This window comes from Rhodnius prolixus, unplaced genomic scaffold (assembly GCF_049639745.1).
Source record: "Rhodnius prolixus isolate KJV_2025 unplaced genomic scaffold, Rpr scaffold_8, whole genome shotgun sequence".
In the NCBI taxonomy this organism is placed as follows: Eukaryota; Metazoa; Arthropoda; class Insecta; order Hemiptera; family Reduviidae; genus Rhodnius; species Rhodnius prolixus.
The window spans coordinates 19,194,481-19,210,370 of NW_027411593.1; the positions used below are offsets into that span (position 1 = coordinate 19,194,481).

General features: G+C 32.6%; 1 long non-coding RNA gene across 5 annotated transcripts in view; it reads right to left on the bottom strand.

The window, feature by feature from the left end:
* The window catches only part of LOC141450991 (uncharacterized), a 62,724-nt gene that overhangs the window by 6,778 nt on the left and 40,056 nt on the right, over positions 1-15,890 (bottom strand). For 4 of the 5 annotated variants that reach the window (XR_012456482.1, XR_012456484.1, XR_012456480.1 and 1 more), the window contains exons 9-10: positions 14,750-14,962; positions 4,046-4,311 (exon numbers count right to left, since the gene is read on the bottom strand). This is a non-coding gene — a long non-coding RNA (uncharacterized lncRNA). Of the gene's footprint in view, positions 1-4,045; positions 4,312-5,544; positions 5,629-14,749; positions 14,963-15,890 lie in introns of all 5 variants that reach the window. The other variant, XR_012456483.1, reaches the window with a different exon arrangement.

A 15,890-nucleotide genomic window follows, 5' to 3' on the forward strand; every position in this document is an offset into this window, starting at 1 on the left:
TTTTCCTTTGACTAAACCGATTCTTTTGATTACATCAGTATCTTTTAAAGTAATGTCAGATTGTAGAACATCAGAAAATATAGTTTGAATTTCTTGTTCTAAAGCCCAAGGTTTCTCATTAGTCTTTTCAGGTAAATTGTACAAAATTAAATTTTTCCTTCTATGTAAATTTTCGTACCTAGAAAGCCTTCTCTCTAATTCTTGAACCATTTTAATATTTTCATCAACTTTTAATAAGAATTTACTTATATTCTTTTCATTAGCTTCCATTTTCTCTAGAATATTATCATATTTTGCACAAAATTCAGCTTTAAATTCTTTAATGGAGGCCATAATATCATTCAAACTAAGAGACATTGCTATTAACTTTATGTTATTTTAATTAAAGACACTATTATAAATTACTATGTTGCGAATTATTATGATTAATTTTAATCCAAATATATTGTACTGAAGAAAATATTTTCCAATTTTGATTTCTATTAGAATAATAGAATAATTTAAAAAGCAAGTAAATTATAAAGGACTGGAGAATGCTTAGCGTATTTGTACTGATAATGAAATGAGTAGAATTAGTCAAATCCGAGACCTTGAACTAATCCCCCACCTAAATCCAAACACAATCAGTACTTACATACACAAGCAGATAAAGTACATACACAAAGAAGCGGGCGTGGCTTCCTACTCTGCTAATCCCCACTACGACAAAACCACAGCAAAATTAAACAACTCCAGATATAAAATAGTTCATTACTTTATTAATAATTAGAAAACTGTTCGTTAGATTTTCCTCAAATTTTCACAAATAAAACAGAGCACTAAATTGCTACACTATGCAAATTTTCACAAGGATAACTTACACAGAAACCAACTTATGGCCGAAACAGTCAGACGCGATGTTAACAGTACGACTTGCAAAACCAAACTCTTTTTGCAAATAGACAAAAAGGAAAATCTATCCAAAAGGTACAAAAATCTCCTTAACAAAAACTTACAGTTTTAAAAGTTAAGTATAAGGGTTGATTAAACGCCAAAAGGTACACAAATCAGCAGTTTCCAACATTTCATTAATACTTCATTGATATAATTTAAGTAATTTTACTGCATTAACTTTTCCTTCACATTTTTTAGAATTTATTAGATGTCACAGACCCTTATGCTGGCCAGTTCATTCATAATATTTTTTTATTATAATTATGATAAAATGAGTGATGAATTATTCTGAGTAGTCACATATACATGCATGTTAAAGTAGAAAAAAACAAAGTTAGAGTCGGCCACTTTTTAAATTTCAATCACGGAGGATTCAAAACAATATTTCAGTCTTAAATTCGTCTTACCGAAATATTCGTGAGCACAAATAACATACATTTAATAACAAGTAGATTATTCAACAATATTTACTCATTTCTCAATTGTAATTTAATTTAGTCCCCCTAATTTTACTTATGGTAAAATACTGGAATAATTAGCTGTCCTAAAAATATGCATATCTTTATTTTCTTTATTTTATATTACATATATATAACATTGTGGGAAGAACACCTAGATTGAGAATGTAATTGAAGAAAACTATATTATTTGCGATAAAGCCAGATTATTTATTACTTATTATTACAAACGTTTGACTACAACATAAAATAACAATTACTTTAATCGAAGAATGAACTTAAACCAATGATTTTTATTTAAAAATAAAAATAAATGCATAAAATCATTGATGTAAAAAAAGTTTATGAATTTTTTAGCCTCTTATTTTTTTTATATTTTTTATAACGTTTTCTTTTTCACCTGTGATTAATAGTTTGATTATTATAGATAAATAGATATTACAGTCAATCTAAGTTAAATGGTGTGCTACTTGAGTAAATATTTTGTAGACGAAAATGGCCAGCATAAGGGTCTGTGACATCTAATAAATTCTAAAAAATGTGAAGGAAAAGTTAATGCAGTAAAATTACTTAAATTATATCAATGAAGTATTAATGAAATGTTGGAAACTGCTGATTTGTGTACCTTTTGGCGTTTAATCAACCCTTATACTTAACTTTTAAAACTGTAAGTTTTTGTTAAGGAGTTTATTCCTGTCATCTTTACAGCGCAGAAAATTTATGTTCCTAGCTTCTTTATTATTATAATTATAAATTGAGATTTATCTGCCCTGTTTATTTTACCGAAATCATAAATTAGAGAAAAGAGTAATAATGTTACATCATCCCAAATCCTTCAAACTTTCGTTGTTCCTTGTTTTTAAGAACAGATTAAAATTGATAAATACTCTTTGATATTTGTTTAGGTAAAAAACTGAAAAAGAAGAAAATTAAAAGGCTTTTCCAAAACACTTTAAGGTGTGTGATTCGAACAAGGAATTTTATGCCAACACGATGATATCAGATACTACTATCAAGTTTAAGCTTCTTAATGTAAATTTGAATTTGTGTTTTGAACTAATTTGTTTTCCTCTGCCCCCTCCCTGTCTCTTAAATAGTAATTCTCACACAAAAATAAAATATAATTATTAATTTAACTAAAGGATTTGTTTTTTACTACTTTTTTTTTTTAAGCGAATTAAATTAGGTGACTTTAACTTGTAATTAGAGTACTGCATATATACATACATTGTGTAGATTTACAAGTCAATAAACTGGTCTGATTGTTACTTAAGATAATAAGGTGAAAGATGATACGTTGAACCTTAGGTCCGCAAATAACTACAATACTGAATAATAGAATATATAATATATTGGCCAAACAAATGCCGATGCCATCAAACAAGACAATGTATTTTTTATTTTTACAAATACATATTGCAAAATTCTAAAGATCTCTTTAAGGTTTGAAATACAATGAAAAAAATGTTTACAGAAACAAGTTAACAGCATGAACTTCTTATAAGATTTTCATATTTATGCCTTTTGTACACCACAACACTCGCAAAAGAATATCCAGATAAATTTCTAATTATTTAAAAGATAGTGAATGGAATTTAAACAAACAAAAAACACATGAATAAAATATTGCTTCCTAAACAGAATCTTGGTCAGAAGAAGGTCGTTGTGACAATAATTAGATGAAGTCAAAGGATGAAACATGAAGATGTCTGAAGCTGGGCCACAGCCACTTTGTCTGAAGAGAACTTCAAGCAACAGATAGTGTCTATAATGTACTAGTAATGTACAAGAAATTCTTCTGGGATCCTCCAAAAATAACAAGGGTACGTTGCAAGCAGATTTATTGATAATATTACGGTGTTACAAATTGCACTTAAAAAAAAAAAAAAAATCTGATCTCTCTGAAATATTTGAGAAAATGTTAGGAAATATTTTAAACAAGTACTATTTTTATAAACAAAAATTCATATGAACTTACTCCAAATTACAATTTCACACACAATACACTGTTGAAAAAGAAAAGAATGTGAATAAACCTTAACCCTTTATTTTTCAAGTGCAATTTGCAACCTATGACTTCCTCATTTTAAGACAATCTACTTTAAAAATTGACTACTGGTCCATCTAAAAGAGTTTTCAATGAATTAAACAACTTGATAAACTAACACTGATGAGTGCTCGTCAACACGTTTTCTTGTTAAACAAACGTAATTTCTCATACGAAGATGAAAGGAATCCTGGAAAATGATATACCGTTTGAAAGCCCATTAAACAAGGAAACTTTTATAAAAAGTGCCAGCACCTTGGTCTGATAATGTTCACGTAAGGGCTGAAGGAGTTTTCTTAAAAATTTCGATTACTATTATTTTTCCAGCATTCGGAGGAAGATTAAGGCTGTTTGGAGAATAACTTATGCTTCGAAATGGTATCAATTTTTAGAAAATTTATCTGTCTTTCTAATCGTGTCATCAGAATCGAATTCGGACTAAAACTTTCTGAGTAATAACATTTTTATTGGAAAAAAGTAATGATTTTAGGAAAAAAAAATTAAAGTGACATCACTCAAGAACAGTGGAAAATATGAAGTTGGCCAATAAGTCATTGAACTCCACTTTAGATTTACTACACACAGTAGGCCTATGGACAATACTTACCGGTTCACCCTGTATACACTCCTCAACACATACAATACGATTCTCCTTTTAACTGTGACCTGGAAAGTATCTGTAAATGGAACGATCAGATGACTGAATTGATACGTAGCATGAGTTTCGTCAATTCGGGAGGAGTTTAAAGGGCGAGCCTCTTCCTTTTCGTGATTTCCTTTATATGGCCTCCTGGATCGCAACTTTAGTGTATGTAATGGTGTTTAGGAGTAATGTGTAGTAATGGAGTTTCAGATTTCTGACATCACTTTGATCTGGAAAAAAAAATACCATTTCTGAATAAATGCAAAAATAATAATAATAATAAGTGAAGGGGATTAGCTATGAGGTTAGCATACTGGACTCCCACGCGGAGGTCCCGGGTTCGAATCCAGCAGCTGACCCTTAGATTTTCTCTTCCTAGGAGCTTCTTACAGCTCACTGTCCGGTGATGGACAGTGTTGTCTGTAACGAGAGAAAACTGTCCGGAGGCCGGCAGTGCACTGGAAAAAGCTCCGGGCGCTAATAACCTCAGCTGTTGATGCGCCAAAAAAATAAAAAAATAAGGTTATAATTTATTAGCAAGAACAGTATCTGATAATTGTATTTTAATTATAATAAATCTTAGATTATAAGGTTTTTTTATTTGAAAAGAAGCATTCCATCAATAACCAAGTCAAGACCCTTTCCAAAATACCAAAAGACTAAATTTAAAAAGACTCTATTTATTGCAAAAAAATATTAATGAAACTTAAATTTATTAATTTATTTAAATGTTTTTTTCATAGAAAGATCAATGAATGACAATAAAACATGGTGTAAACTCAGCGCACAAGAATAAAACGAAATTTACTAAGACCAGCGAGGTGGTTCAGTTTATTCAAGGAAAGAGAAAAAAAGAAAGAAATTTTCGGCCCCTCTCCTCCTCTGAGTTTGTTTTTTTTTTGTTTGGGTTCTTGCAAACTTTTATAACATCAAAACAATTATTAGAGAGTCTTTCAAGTGAGTAATTTGTAAAGTTTCAGAGGGTCAATGATTCAAAAAAAGAAAAAAGAATTACTCTTCACTAACTTCCCATTTCCTGCTAACCGCGTTTAAAAGTTCATTAAAAAAGTTCAGGGGGATGAAAAAAAACAGGTCTTCACTCCCCTTCTGGTGGTTGAAAGGAAATTGAAATCCTATCGGCGTGATAATTATATAATTGGATGCCGTTACCACCAGTAAAACTACACCAGAGGAAACGTTAAACTCATAATGAGGTTCACCTTATATATTATTTATTGTCTAATAAAAATAAATAAAATAAAGGCCTTGTTTATACAACTTCAGTGAACCATGATTTAAAAGTGGAATTCATTTTTCAATGATAGAAAGACCAGAAGTTTATTACTAATAATTTCATTCTTAATTATTTTTACGTTAACATCATGATTTCTACATTTTCATAGCCACTTGAAGCTGAATAAATATCTAGAGTGTCTCAATATAAAAGGGATAAAACTTAATACCATTCAGTTGCAAGCATGTTTCTAAGAATCGGAAGACATAAAAGTATCTGGGAGAAGGTGTCAGATCTTACCTCCACACTGGATCTATGCAAACAATTAATATTTATCATTATTATGAGAAATAAAGTGTTTTTGTAATTTATTTAACACAATTAATAATTTGATAGATTTAAGGGTATCAAAAATGACGGACAAGTGTTCAAAGGAGCCCCATGATAAAATTAAGTACTATTTGTTTCCCCCAAAACAGAAGTGCCGAGTAAGAAGTTTTATTGTGAGGGGGTTGTTAAGTCATTTGGTTTTGATGTTATAATTAGGTAGTTAATGGAACAGAATAAATCTGCTGTTATTCTATATTGTCAAAGCTAGATAGGAGAAAACTGGGCTTGTCTGGAGTTAGAAATTAGTTGCAGGGAGCTTATACATAGTGAGGTCTATGGTTTTTGGTGGTATCTTTAGTATAATTTGAACTGTGTTGCTTAATGTATGTACGACTGGGAGACTGTAAAGAGGTAAAGATCTTTCGTATAGTCAGACACCGAGTAAAGCATTAAGCAAGCTGAGTTAAAGCTCTAAATTAGTGGGTGATGTAGAAGACGAATCAATGACTTTGCTCAGACGAACAGATTTTTTGGGTATCTTTACATGTCAAGATATAGTCAATGAAAGATGAAACAAGAGATTGTTAACACTGTCCATGATTCTGAACAAACAACTGTCGTCATGAAGCAAGTTTCTGATACAGAAATTAATCCCAAGAAATTTAGGTGTCCAGCGAACAACTGGAGGTACACAGAGGGGTGTTTCATGCTAAAAAGTGTTAGGCAGGGAGTCACAGATCTTCTCTTCAATAGTACTTAACCAGGGGTTGTTGTAGTGATTATGAAGCGTGGATTTGTAAGTAGTAAATCCCCAGTTCGAAGCTCGTGTTTAGCTATTGTACTTTTTATTTTTTTATAATTTATGAGAATTATTTAAATATGAGCTTCCGCCCCTGACAAATCACCAAATTGGTAGTTAGAAGTTAAGTCCCGCCAAAAAAAATAGGCGATTACTCTCCTTTTTTTATGATTCGTAGTCACAAAAAATACGAAAGACAAAAAGTCTTTCGTAAAATTGAAATGTGAGAGAGAGCTAGAGTTACTTGCATAATGAATAGGTCAATAACACAATACGGCCAATTTCGAAGTTGTTAGGTTAGTTTGAACTTTAAATTAAAGTGACTTTCTTTTACTCACCAAGAAAGCTGGAAGATTTGGAACTAAAAGGATATCTACCGATATTTAGGTAAATCTGAAGAATGTTAGTAACGGAGGATCCTAACTTACAGTGTTTTTTTCGCAGGTGGATTTGGGGTATGGAAGGCTCAGATCCTGCGGTGTTCAGACATCCCTTGAACATCAATCACTTCGTGATAAATTTAATGAAGTAGTGACAACATCATAAAAAATCTTTAGCTAAATACTATAAGTACACAGTCGTCTGTAAATATCCAAAAACTCGAAGTTAAAAAACTGGATTAAATTACTGGAATGTAATCTAGAAGAAGTCGAGAATCTCTGAGGAATAAAAACATCAGTATTTCATTGTACAAAAAAGTGTAGGACTTATAAACGTTCCCTATTCTTAAACTAAGCAATAACTACGCATTAACAGTTCAATTACAGTTGGTACTATAAATTCGCAAACCATCGAAATTAACCAAATTCCAAATGAGAGAGTTAGAGTATACACTAACATGCATTGGTCAGGGTGCCACTGATTTACACACTTAAATAATGTATATATATGAGATATAGTTGTGTGCATTCCTTCCTGTTAGCTGGAAGCAGATGCACAGGAGAGTGCATTTTAGCAATAATAGTGGACCGTAATAGTGTGGAGAGAACATTGTGTTGTTCAGCCATCAGCGCCGCCACCATCCTAGGTAACACATGCTATAAACACTATCTATACCTCGGCCACTGCTATCAGCTGTACCAGCCATATATTATCTTTAATATTAACACCAAAATTTAACAACTATTGCCACTGTATTGCGCGCAGTAATACAAAATTTCTAATATCTTGTTCGGATCTTTATTCCAGAATAATCAACACTGTAAAATAGTTTTATTACATTTTAAGAAGCAATAAATAAGGTACAGTTCATTTTAAAAAATTATGATTTTGCTTATTTGTTCGCACAAATCTATTGTAAAGATATACAATAAATAAATACCGTCTACAATAAATAAATTATTAATAATAGAACAGAGTATTGGCTGACAAATAAAAACCTTTCTAGACTATCAAGATTGAAGGCAAAACAACACGCTTGGTTAGTTCATTTTCCGTTTATACAAGCACTGTTCAAGTGACAGTAAATGCAGTTGCAAGATATACTGATGGACAAAGTATATCAGTATACGAAGAACAACTACATCAGTAAAAAGTTGTTAGTGGGTGAATAGGCACGTTGGCAATGTATGCGATGAAGAGAATGGGCCGAAAATGCTTCCTTGAGGAACACCACAGGGATATAAGGATGAAAATAACCTTGTTGAAGACATGAGATAAAAAGTTGAAAATGTAAATGGATCCGCAGGACTGGATATTATCGTTGAATTGTTCGGCTTTAGCTATGATTTTCAATCATCATCAGAGATTGGTTCATCAATTTGTTGCAGAGATTTTGACTTCCACTTAAGTTTCATTCACACAGTTTCCAACTGTCTGATCCACAACATAATATTCTGATAGAGAAACAACAAAATTCAAATCTAATCTGTCCATAACTAATATAAGCACAAGTTGATCTTATAAGAAATTAACCAAAATAGGACTGTAGATTAAATTTTGTACTTTCCTACAAGGGAAGAGGCCGAACGAGTTAGAAGGTAAAGAGTATTAAAGCCATAAAGCTAGTATAGTAAGGTTCGCCCATTTGCTTTAATGGCCATAATCTGCATTTGCGATGCAACTTCAAAGGTAACTATTAGGCTTGAATCCATAAAGGGAAGATTTGCCGCATCATTACAAAGTAATGCAACAGGTCACTGCCATTACAATAATTGTGAACTTATAAAGGTACAGGAAATTCGTATGTCCAAGTAAGGATTATACTAAACTAAATGTACTTAGTAGGTATTAAATGGTTAACATTCAAATATTTGTAAAACCCTTTTACACAAGATTATGTTTAAACAGAATCTATTCGATGTAATCTGTGTAATAAATGTAAAACATGGCTACTTCTTTAGAAAACACGTTATACTTAAAGCTTATAAGATCTTTTATCGAATGCTAACAGAAATCTCTTAATTAACTACTATACTTTATTTACTAAATTTGGTAGTACGATCTGTTCAGAAAAAAAGAGGCTGGAAGAGTCACTTTTTTTGACCTATTAAAAAATGTTATTAAAAAAACATTTTTTATAATATTATTATAATATGCTGCAAAAAACGTAATTGAGCTCAACATTATTAATGATAATCAACCTCTTAGGCAAGATTAAATGGCTGAACTACAAATACACACAATAATGGAAACTCAGTGGTGTAAACACAATTCTTCAATATGAATATTGGAAATAAGTATAAATAGATTAGGTTCCGTGGCAAAAAGAGAGTCAGCCAATGTCATCGCGACTCAGAGGATATTTTGTGACAATCTGCAGGCTAGTCTGTACCTAACGTCTGTTTCCACTTAAGAAAAGGAAGTCTAGCCAGTAGAGGCCTAGATTACTGAGAAACTGACTACTCTGTAACACAAATAGCCGTAGCTCGGAATAGCACACTGGCTGCCCATTCCTTCTATTTTGGAGCCGCCTGGTAACTCACAAAACGATGAACACCAAATTAATTACTAAATCATTAATGACAGTCAATTATTACTGATTATTAAATGAACCGTTCACTGCTCAAATCAATTAACTCTTCTTTTTTAAAATATCTTAAATTTAAGTGTCAAAGCACTTGGTTCAGTCATAGCTTCTTATATTTTTAATAAATTTCTCAAGTAATAAAGATTAACACCATTTTTTGGCTATTAAATAATAAATAATTTATTTCAGAAGGCATTTTCATTAAACTGCGTGCTCTAATGTAAATCGTTGCAATAATTCAACTCAAATTCCGTAGCAGGCGCTGAATGGTAACGGTAAATTTATTTGGATTTATACTAAAACTGAATTTTAAAAATCAATGTTCATTGTTTCATCGCATTGTTCCACTTTTATTGGAGTTAATCGAGTCGTGCCTTGAACTACTCATATAGCTTAAAGAGTTCATGTTGCCCTATTTATTTGTAAACATATAGAAAGTGAAAATATAATGCATTTATTACTTAAAAACCAACTCCATCCTTCAGCAAAACTTCTGGGTGCAGCCTCTCCTTACCGATAAAATTTTATTTAACTCAGAACAAAGTAGAAGCTCCAAGTAATGGTAATTATATCGATTCATTTAAAGGAAATTTCATTTCAATGTATATTAACTATTAAAAAAACGTTGATGAAATCGAATGATATTGCATTCAATTCAATTAATTTGTAAACTTCAAACCTTGAACGTAAAAACAGAAATAAATTAACATTATTGTCAACTGAAATCTGTAGCTGGGATACGATAGGTAGTAATGGGGTTCTCCAGTCAGAGCATTGGGCAGGGAAACTAATACGAAGAGATGTGACAGGTTGGGGGGTAAGGATGCTGAAGTCAGTGAAAGTAGAGACATCTCACTTAATATGATAATGGATACTGCAGAATGAACGTTCCAGTCTGAAGAGGAAACCTCATAGCCAATTAGATAATGGATTGGTCTGAATTTTACAGCCAATATAAACTTTGTACCGCAGGCGTACTAGTTTACTTCTTCAAATAAATTCGCTCTTTTTTCCCCACCTCTTCCGTTGTTTCTCCCAATCCCTTGCAACCTGCAACTGTTCTTCAATAAATTAAAAGTGCAATCATGTTTATACACTTAAACAGGCAGCTGAAAATTCAGAGCAAATAAAATTGCATAAATTACAAAAAAAAAGAAATAGTCAAAGTCTACAGTCAGTATAGATAGAGGATAGGAACCATGAACCGCTGTTCTATCTGTTAGAAGTGCATTAATGTGCACACACTTAACTGATAGCTTAAACTTATAAGCAAATAAAAGTGCATACAATAAAAGGAAGAAGAGATGGCAGACCAATCGCCTTCATTCAATACGACGAATAAGCCGAGCTTGATCAGTTTAACCAAATCACAAATGAATTATTATTATTATTATTATTATTTTTAGTTCATTAGAAATATTTACAATTACAACAAATGTTGCATCAAGTAAATTTGTTCTTACTGGTCCAGCTTTCTTGAAAGTCCTGTTAGATCACCCTATGGTAAAAACTCTTTCACGGAGGTTTACATACAAATCAATAAGTATCTAGGCCACTTCTGTTTTCAGCGACGAGGATTATTGTCTGGAAGGTGAGGAGAAGAGAATTGTTGTACGAGAGGATTAGGATGGAGAGCTCTAGTAAGCTGTGAGACTTGCTGGATTAGTTCAAAGACCAAAGGGATGTGAAGATCAGTGTGAATGGTGAGGTTAGATATGTTAGATATTAAGAATTCTTTTCTGTAAGATTTATGACTGTAGAGTCAGTAAGTGTTAGGAGTTTGAAGGTTTGGTTGAGCCCCACACTTCTGCTCCGTATGTCCATACACGGTATTAACAGTGAATTGTAGATAGTTAGACAGAGATTCAAGTCAAGTTTGGATTTGCGGCGGTCATGTAGTCTAGAAAGTAGTTTAAAGCGTCTATTCACGTCTTGACGTTTCAGTCAACTGAATTAATAAATTTCAATCTATGTGAATCTGAGTAAAGAATAACATTTGTACATAATATATTTACAGGGTTAACCAGTAAGTAATGTCCATAGGCCTACTATGTGTAGTACATCTAAATTGGAGTCCAAAGACGTATTGGCCATCTTCATATTATCCCCTGTTCTTGAATGACACCACTTAATTTTTTTTCTAAAAACATTACTTTTTGGCAATAAAAATGTTATTACTCAGAAAGTTTTAGTCTGAATTCGATTCTGATGACACGGTTAGAAAGACAGATAAATTTTCTAAAAATTGACACCATTTCAAAGCATAAGCTATTCTTTAAACAGCCTCAATCTTCCTCCGAATACTGGAAAAATCGAAATTTTTAAGAAAACTCATTAGGCTCTTATGTGATTATTATCCAGACCTAGGTGCTGGCCACTTTTTATAAAAGTTTCCTTGTTTAATGAGCTTTCAAACGGTATATCATTTTCCAGGATTTCTTTTATCTTCGTATGAGAAATTACGTTTGTTTTGCAAGAAAACGTGTTCACGAGCGCACAACAGTGTTAGTTTATCAAGTTGTTTAATTCATTGAAAACTCTTTTAGATGGACCAGTGGTTAATTTTTAAAGTAGTCTTTCTTAAAATAAGGTTATTATATACATATATACATGTATACTACATAATACTGCAGATGATCACAGTGAAATCAAGCCTTGCACAAGTAAAGTAATCTTTTCTGATAAATAGGTTTCAGAGCCTTGAATATGACCTAAGTTGTAGCAAAAATAAGGACAAAATAAGATTGAAATTTGCAATAATTTTTCTCCCTTAGATGTAGACTTAACGAAAGTACAAATAAAAAAGTATATATTTTGGTAGAAGCAACAGAAAATTAAATTAATGTAAACAGCAGTTCGCAAAAAAAAGTTGGAAAATATAGAAATTTCTTTGAAAATTACCGAGTGCACTAATGAGAGTGCACTATAAAAAAAAGAAGTCTACTAGGAGGAAATTTCGATGTTGCATGAACACTAGATTGCAGCACATCCGCTCTAATTAGCTAATTAACATTAACTAGGCAAGGTTGGGTCAGCGGGGGAAGAGTAATGTTGTTAATGAGGGCGATACTGTACCATCACGCTTCTGACGACAATTTTGTGTACTTAAAAACGAGCAAGGACTTCACATTAAGCCCAGTCGTCTGAGAAACAACGTGCCTCTATACTGGCTAGCCAAATTACATTACCAACTAGAGGACAGAAGAGTAGAAGTTGTTACTGCTCAAATATATTGTACAATAATCTTTTATTTCAGAGCCTTTAGAGGCTGTTTATTTTTAGGCTTTATTTATAATTATTTAATTCTTAAAGAAAATAATTCTTTAATATTGGTTTTTTCAGTTTTTTTGTTTTTTTTGTACGAATAACTCTTGCTGAAAACTAAAAAACCAAATCAACGCGTGAACAGCTATTGCAGAACAATGCTATCTGAGAAACGGTAGCAAAGCTAAGATTGTATTTAATGATTAATAAAAGGAATTTAGTAGATGAGAAGGTGGTAACATGGGACAGTATTGTTTTACCTTGCATATTTTGTACACTACAGAATTTAAAATCTCCTCTGAAGTAAAATCATAGACATACATCATTTGTCTTTGTAAATTTGGAGTCCTGAATGGATCACATCTAGGAGTCTGGAGTTACACTGAAGAAAGTCTGACATGGTGCCATATTGGGTTTTCAGAAAGTGTGGTCGTAATATGGGACACACATAATGATTATAGTTAATGTTCTCGTTTCTCCATGAATTGTAAAAATAAGCCTTAAATATGCCACAAAACTATATTTTACACAATTATCGTACATTAAGGTTGTAATCAGTTTTCTTAGAGAGATGTCAAGAAATTTTTGAAATGACCTCTTTAGGCCCTTCATAGTACCCTGTAGAAAAAAAAAATAATAATAATTATAAGTCACTAGTTTCGTCCACAGTGCCACTTTTCACTCTTGTTCGGCAGACGATTAACGAGGTTGTTATGTACACCGCGTACAATATAACCTCATTTATTTTCCAATATACAAGCATACTTGAAATCCATTATACTGGCAATTAAAACTCTCTACTTTCTACATTTTTAATATCTAAGGGAAATTATTCTAACTTTCCTCGGTATTAACTAAAAGCAGAGGAAAATCAACCTTAAGAAAACTTGTTTAGCATTGACAAAATCAACACGGTTCTCTCTTGGACAAAGCTGCCACTCGATTGACGCGCTGCCTTCTGCAGCAGACAAAGCCTATCCCAAAGAGTAGTAAGGCACCAAAAACTAACAGATAGCACTACTGGTTTCACAAAAACAGGGGTGTCCCAAATTCCAACCCCGACCCATATTACCACCTTCTCCTCTAAAGTAAGTTCGCTATCCGCCTCTTTTAACACCTAATTTGGTAGTTGTATGTAAAGTCAGCCTGAAAAAAATAGACATTATTATAGACAATAAGGACAAAATAAGCTTAAAATTAGCAATATTTTTCTTGGTTGAACAATTAGTTGCCGAAAAAGACAAATAGTACTCTAATAGTACTCCCTCATCTATATCAAGATCCTATCCTACAGGATACAAACAATTCGGCGAAGTGCACTTTAAAATAATAACACATATAATTAATGAGAACTTGCAGACTAGACAATAAAGTTTGCGGAAATCGTCTGGACGAATTCCGCTAATAATTCATGTAGCCAAAAAATTTAATACTTATAAAGTTAATGGTTTAATTAATGTTGGCCATGTGGGTATATTAATTTACTGACCTCTTCAATTTGAGTAGTGTTAAAAATACTTTACGAGTCTGGTTGGTTCATTAATACTGGTACATGGTTGATCAATTAGTTTTTTATTTCTTTCACTTTGTAATTTTATTTATTTGTAGTTACATGTGGTTGACTAGCTAGAAGTATTTTTTCAATTATATCCTTAATTATTTATTTTAAATATTTAACAATTTGACTAATTCTTTTCATTAATCATATTTTTATAATTTATTTTTGGTTAGGAAGAGTCTACATTTCATATAAAGTAAAGTACTGTAATCGTTTATTTTTTTAGGCGTGGCTTAACGTCCAACTACCAATTAGGTGTCATAGACGAGGGCTGAAGCACATACTTTACTATAAACATTTGTTTTCTAACAAATAAAAAGTAACTACATGCGGGATTCGAACTGTGGATCTCCAACTTGCAAAGCCATACTCTCTTAACCACTATACCAACACTCAACCACCCCGTCAAGATTTCATACTGGCGTCCATCAACCTATCTTACTCTAATCTCCTCTATAACTTCACTTCTACAGACAGCACGAAGTCCACGACTATCACGGCTGGATAGAACTTACTATCTTGCGAGTTCACTGAAGATGCTCAGCAGGGAAAGCATCTGGAGGCCATAAGTACAGTGTGTAATATGTTGACATTTCCAGTATCTCCAAGATGATGAGAGTATTTTAGTGAGTAGACCCGTTCGGAAGTGTCTCACACCGTAGTAGATAAGAGGATGTCAAACTGGCAGCATGCAGCCCCTCAGGCAATTTCTTGTGGCCCACGGTGTACTGAAATAAAATGAATGAATGAATAAAATTGTTATGAAGAATACAGCGCTTAGGGTAGATCAAGGCAATACCGTACAGAACAATTCCTTGTTAACCCTTTAACTACAGAAGACTAGTATACACCTGGCCCAGGGCCTTTCCTGCGGGCCAGTGGGCTTGTATAAACGCGGTGACTACTTCCGGCGACGATTAGAAGCTATAGGTCTGCCACTCTCAGTGGAATTCCAGAATTATTCGGTTTTAAAAGACGAAGTAGGAATTTCCAAAATATATTCTTATTTAGGTGAGAAATATCCAAAAATGTTAGCTGTACAAATTTTGTGTTATTTTTGAGGTATGTCCTTGTGTGAGCAACTATATCCGTCCATGAAATTAGAGATAAAACGGCATACTGATCAAGATTGACTGATAAACAACTATCTACCTTAACGTAGATTGTCTGTTCTCAGTCTCTGAATACAGATATTGGGAAACTAGGACAAATTTGTAAATATGTTGTGGCCCGCGTGAATCTTGCCTCTTGCACCAAGTGGCCCGTGGTTTAATTGAGTTTGAGAATCCCTGCCGTAGATGCTTGCATCTGTTTGTTTTCATCTCTTCGTGAAAGGGAGAAAGATAAAAAAGTTTTGTGTTTCCATTACTAACCACTCTAGAATTTTGGTTTGCTTGAGCCTACCAATTCAACAAATTGTAGATGAGTCGAGAATTTTTATTCCAGTCGACGTTTGTATTTCAAACTTAAAATTTCGAGTCTTCGAGTGAGCGAAAATTTTCTTTAATTACTTTTTTTTATCAAAGTTTGGGCCTTTTTATTTTTTATTTTTTTTGGTAGCAGTAAATCATTTATCAAGCAGGAGATGAAGTGCTAAGTAAATACTCAAGAAGTAGAGGGATGTCGGCAGTGGCTTTAGTTAGTGTGTAATAGCAG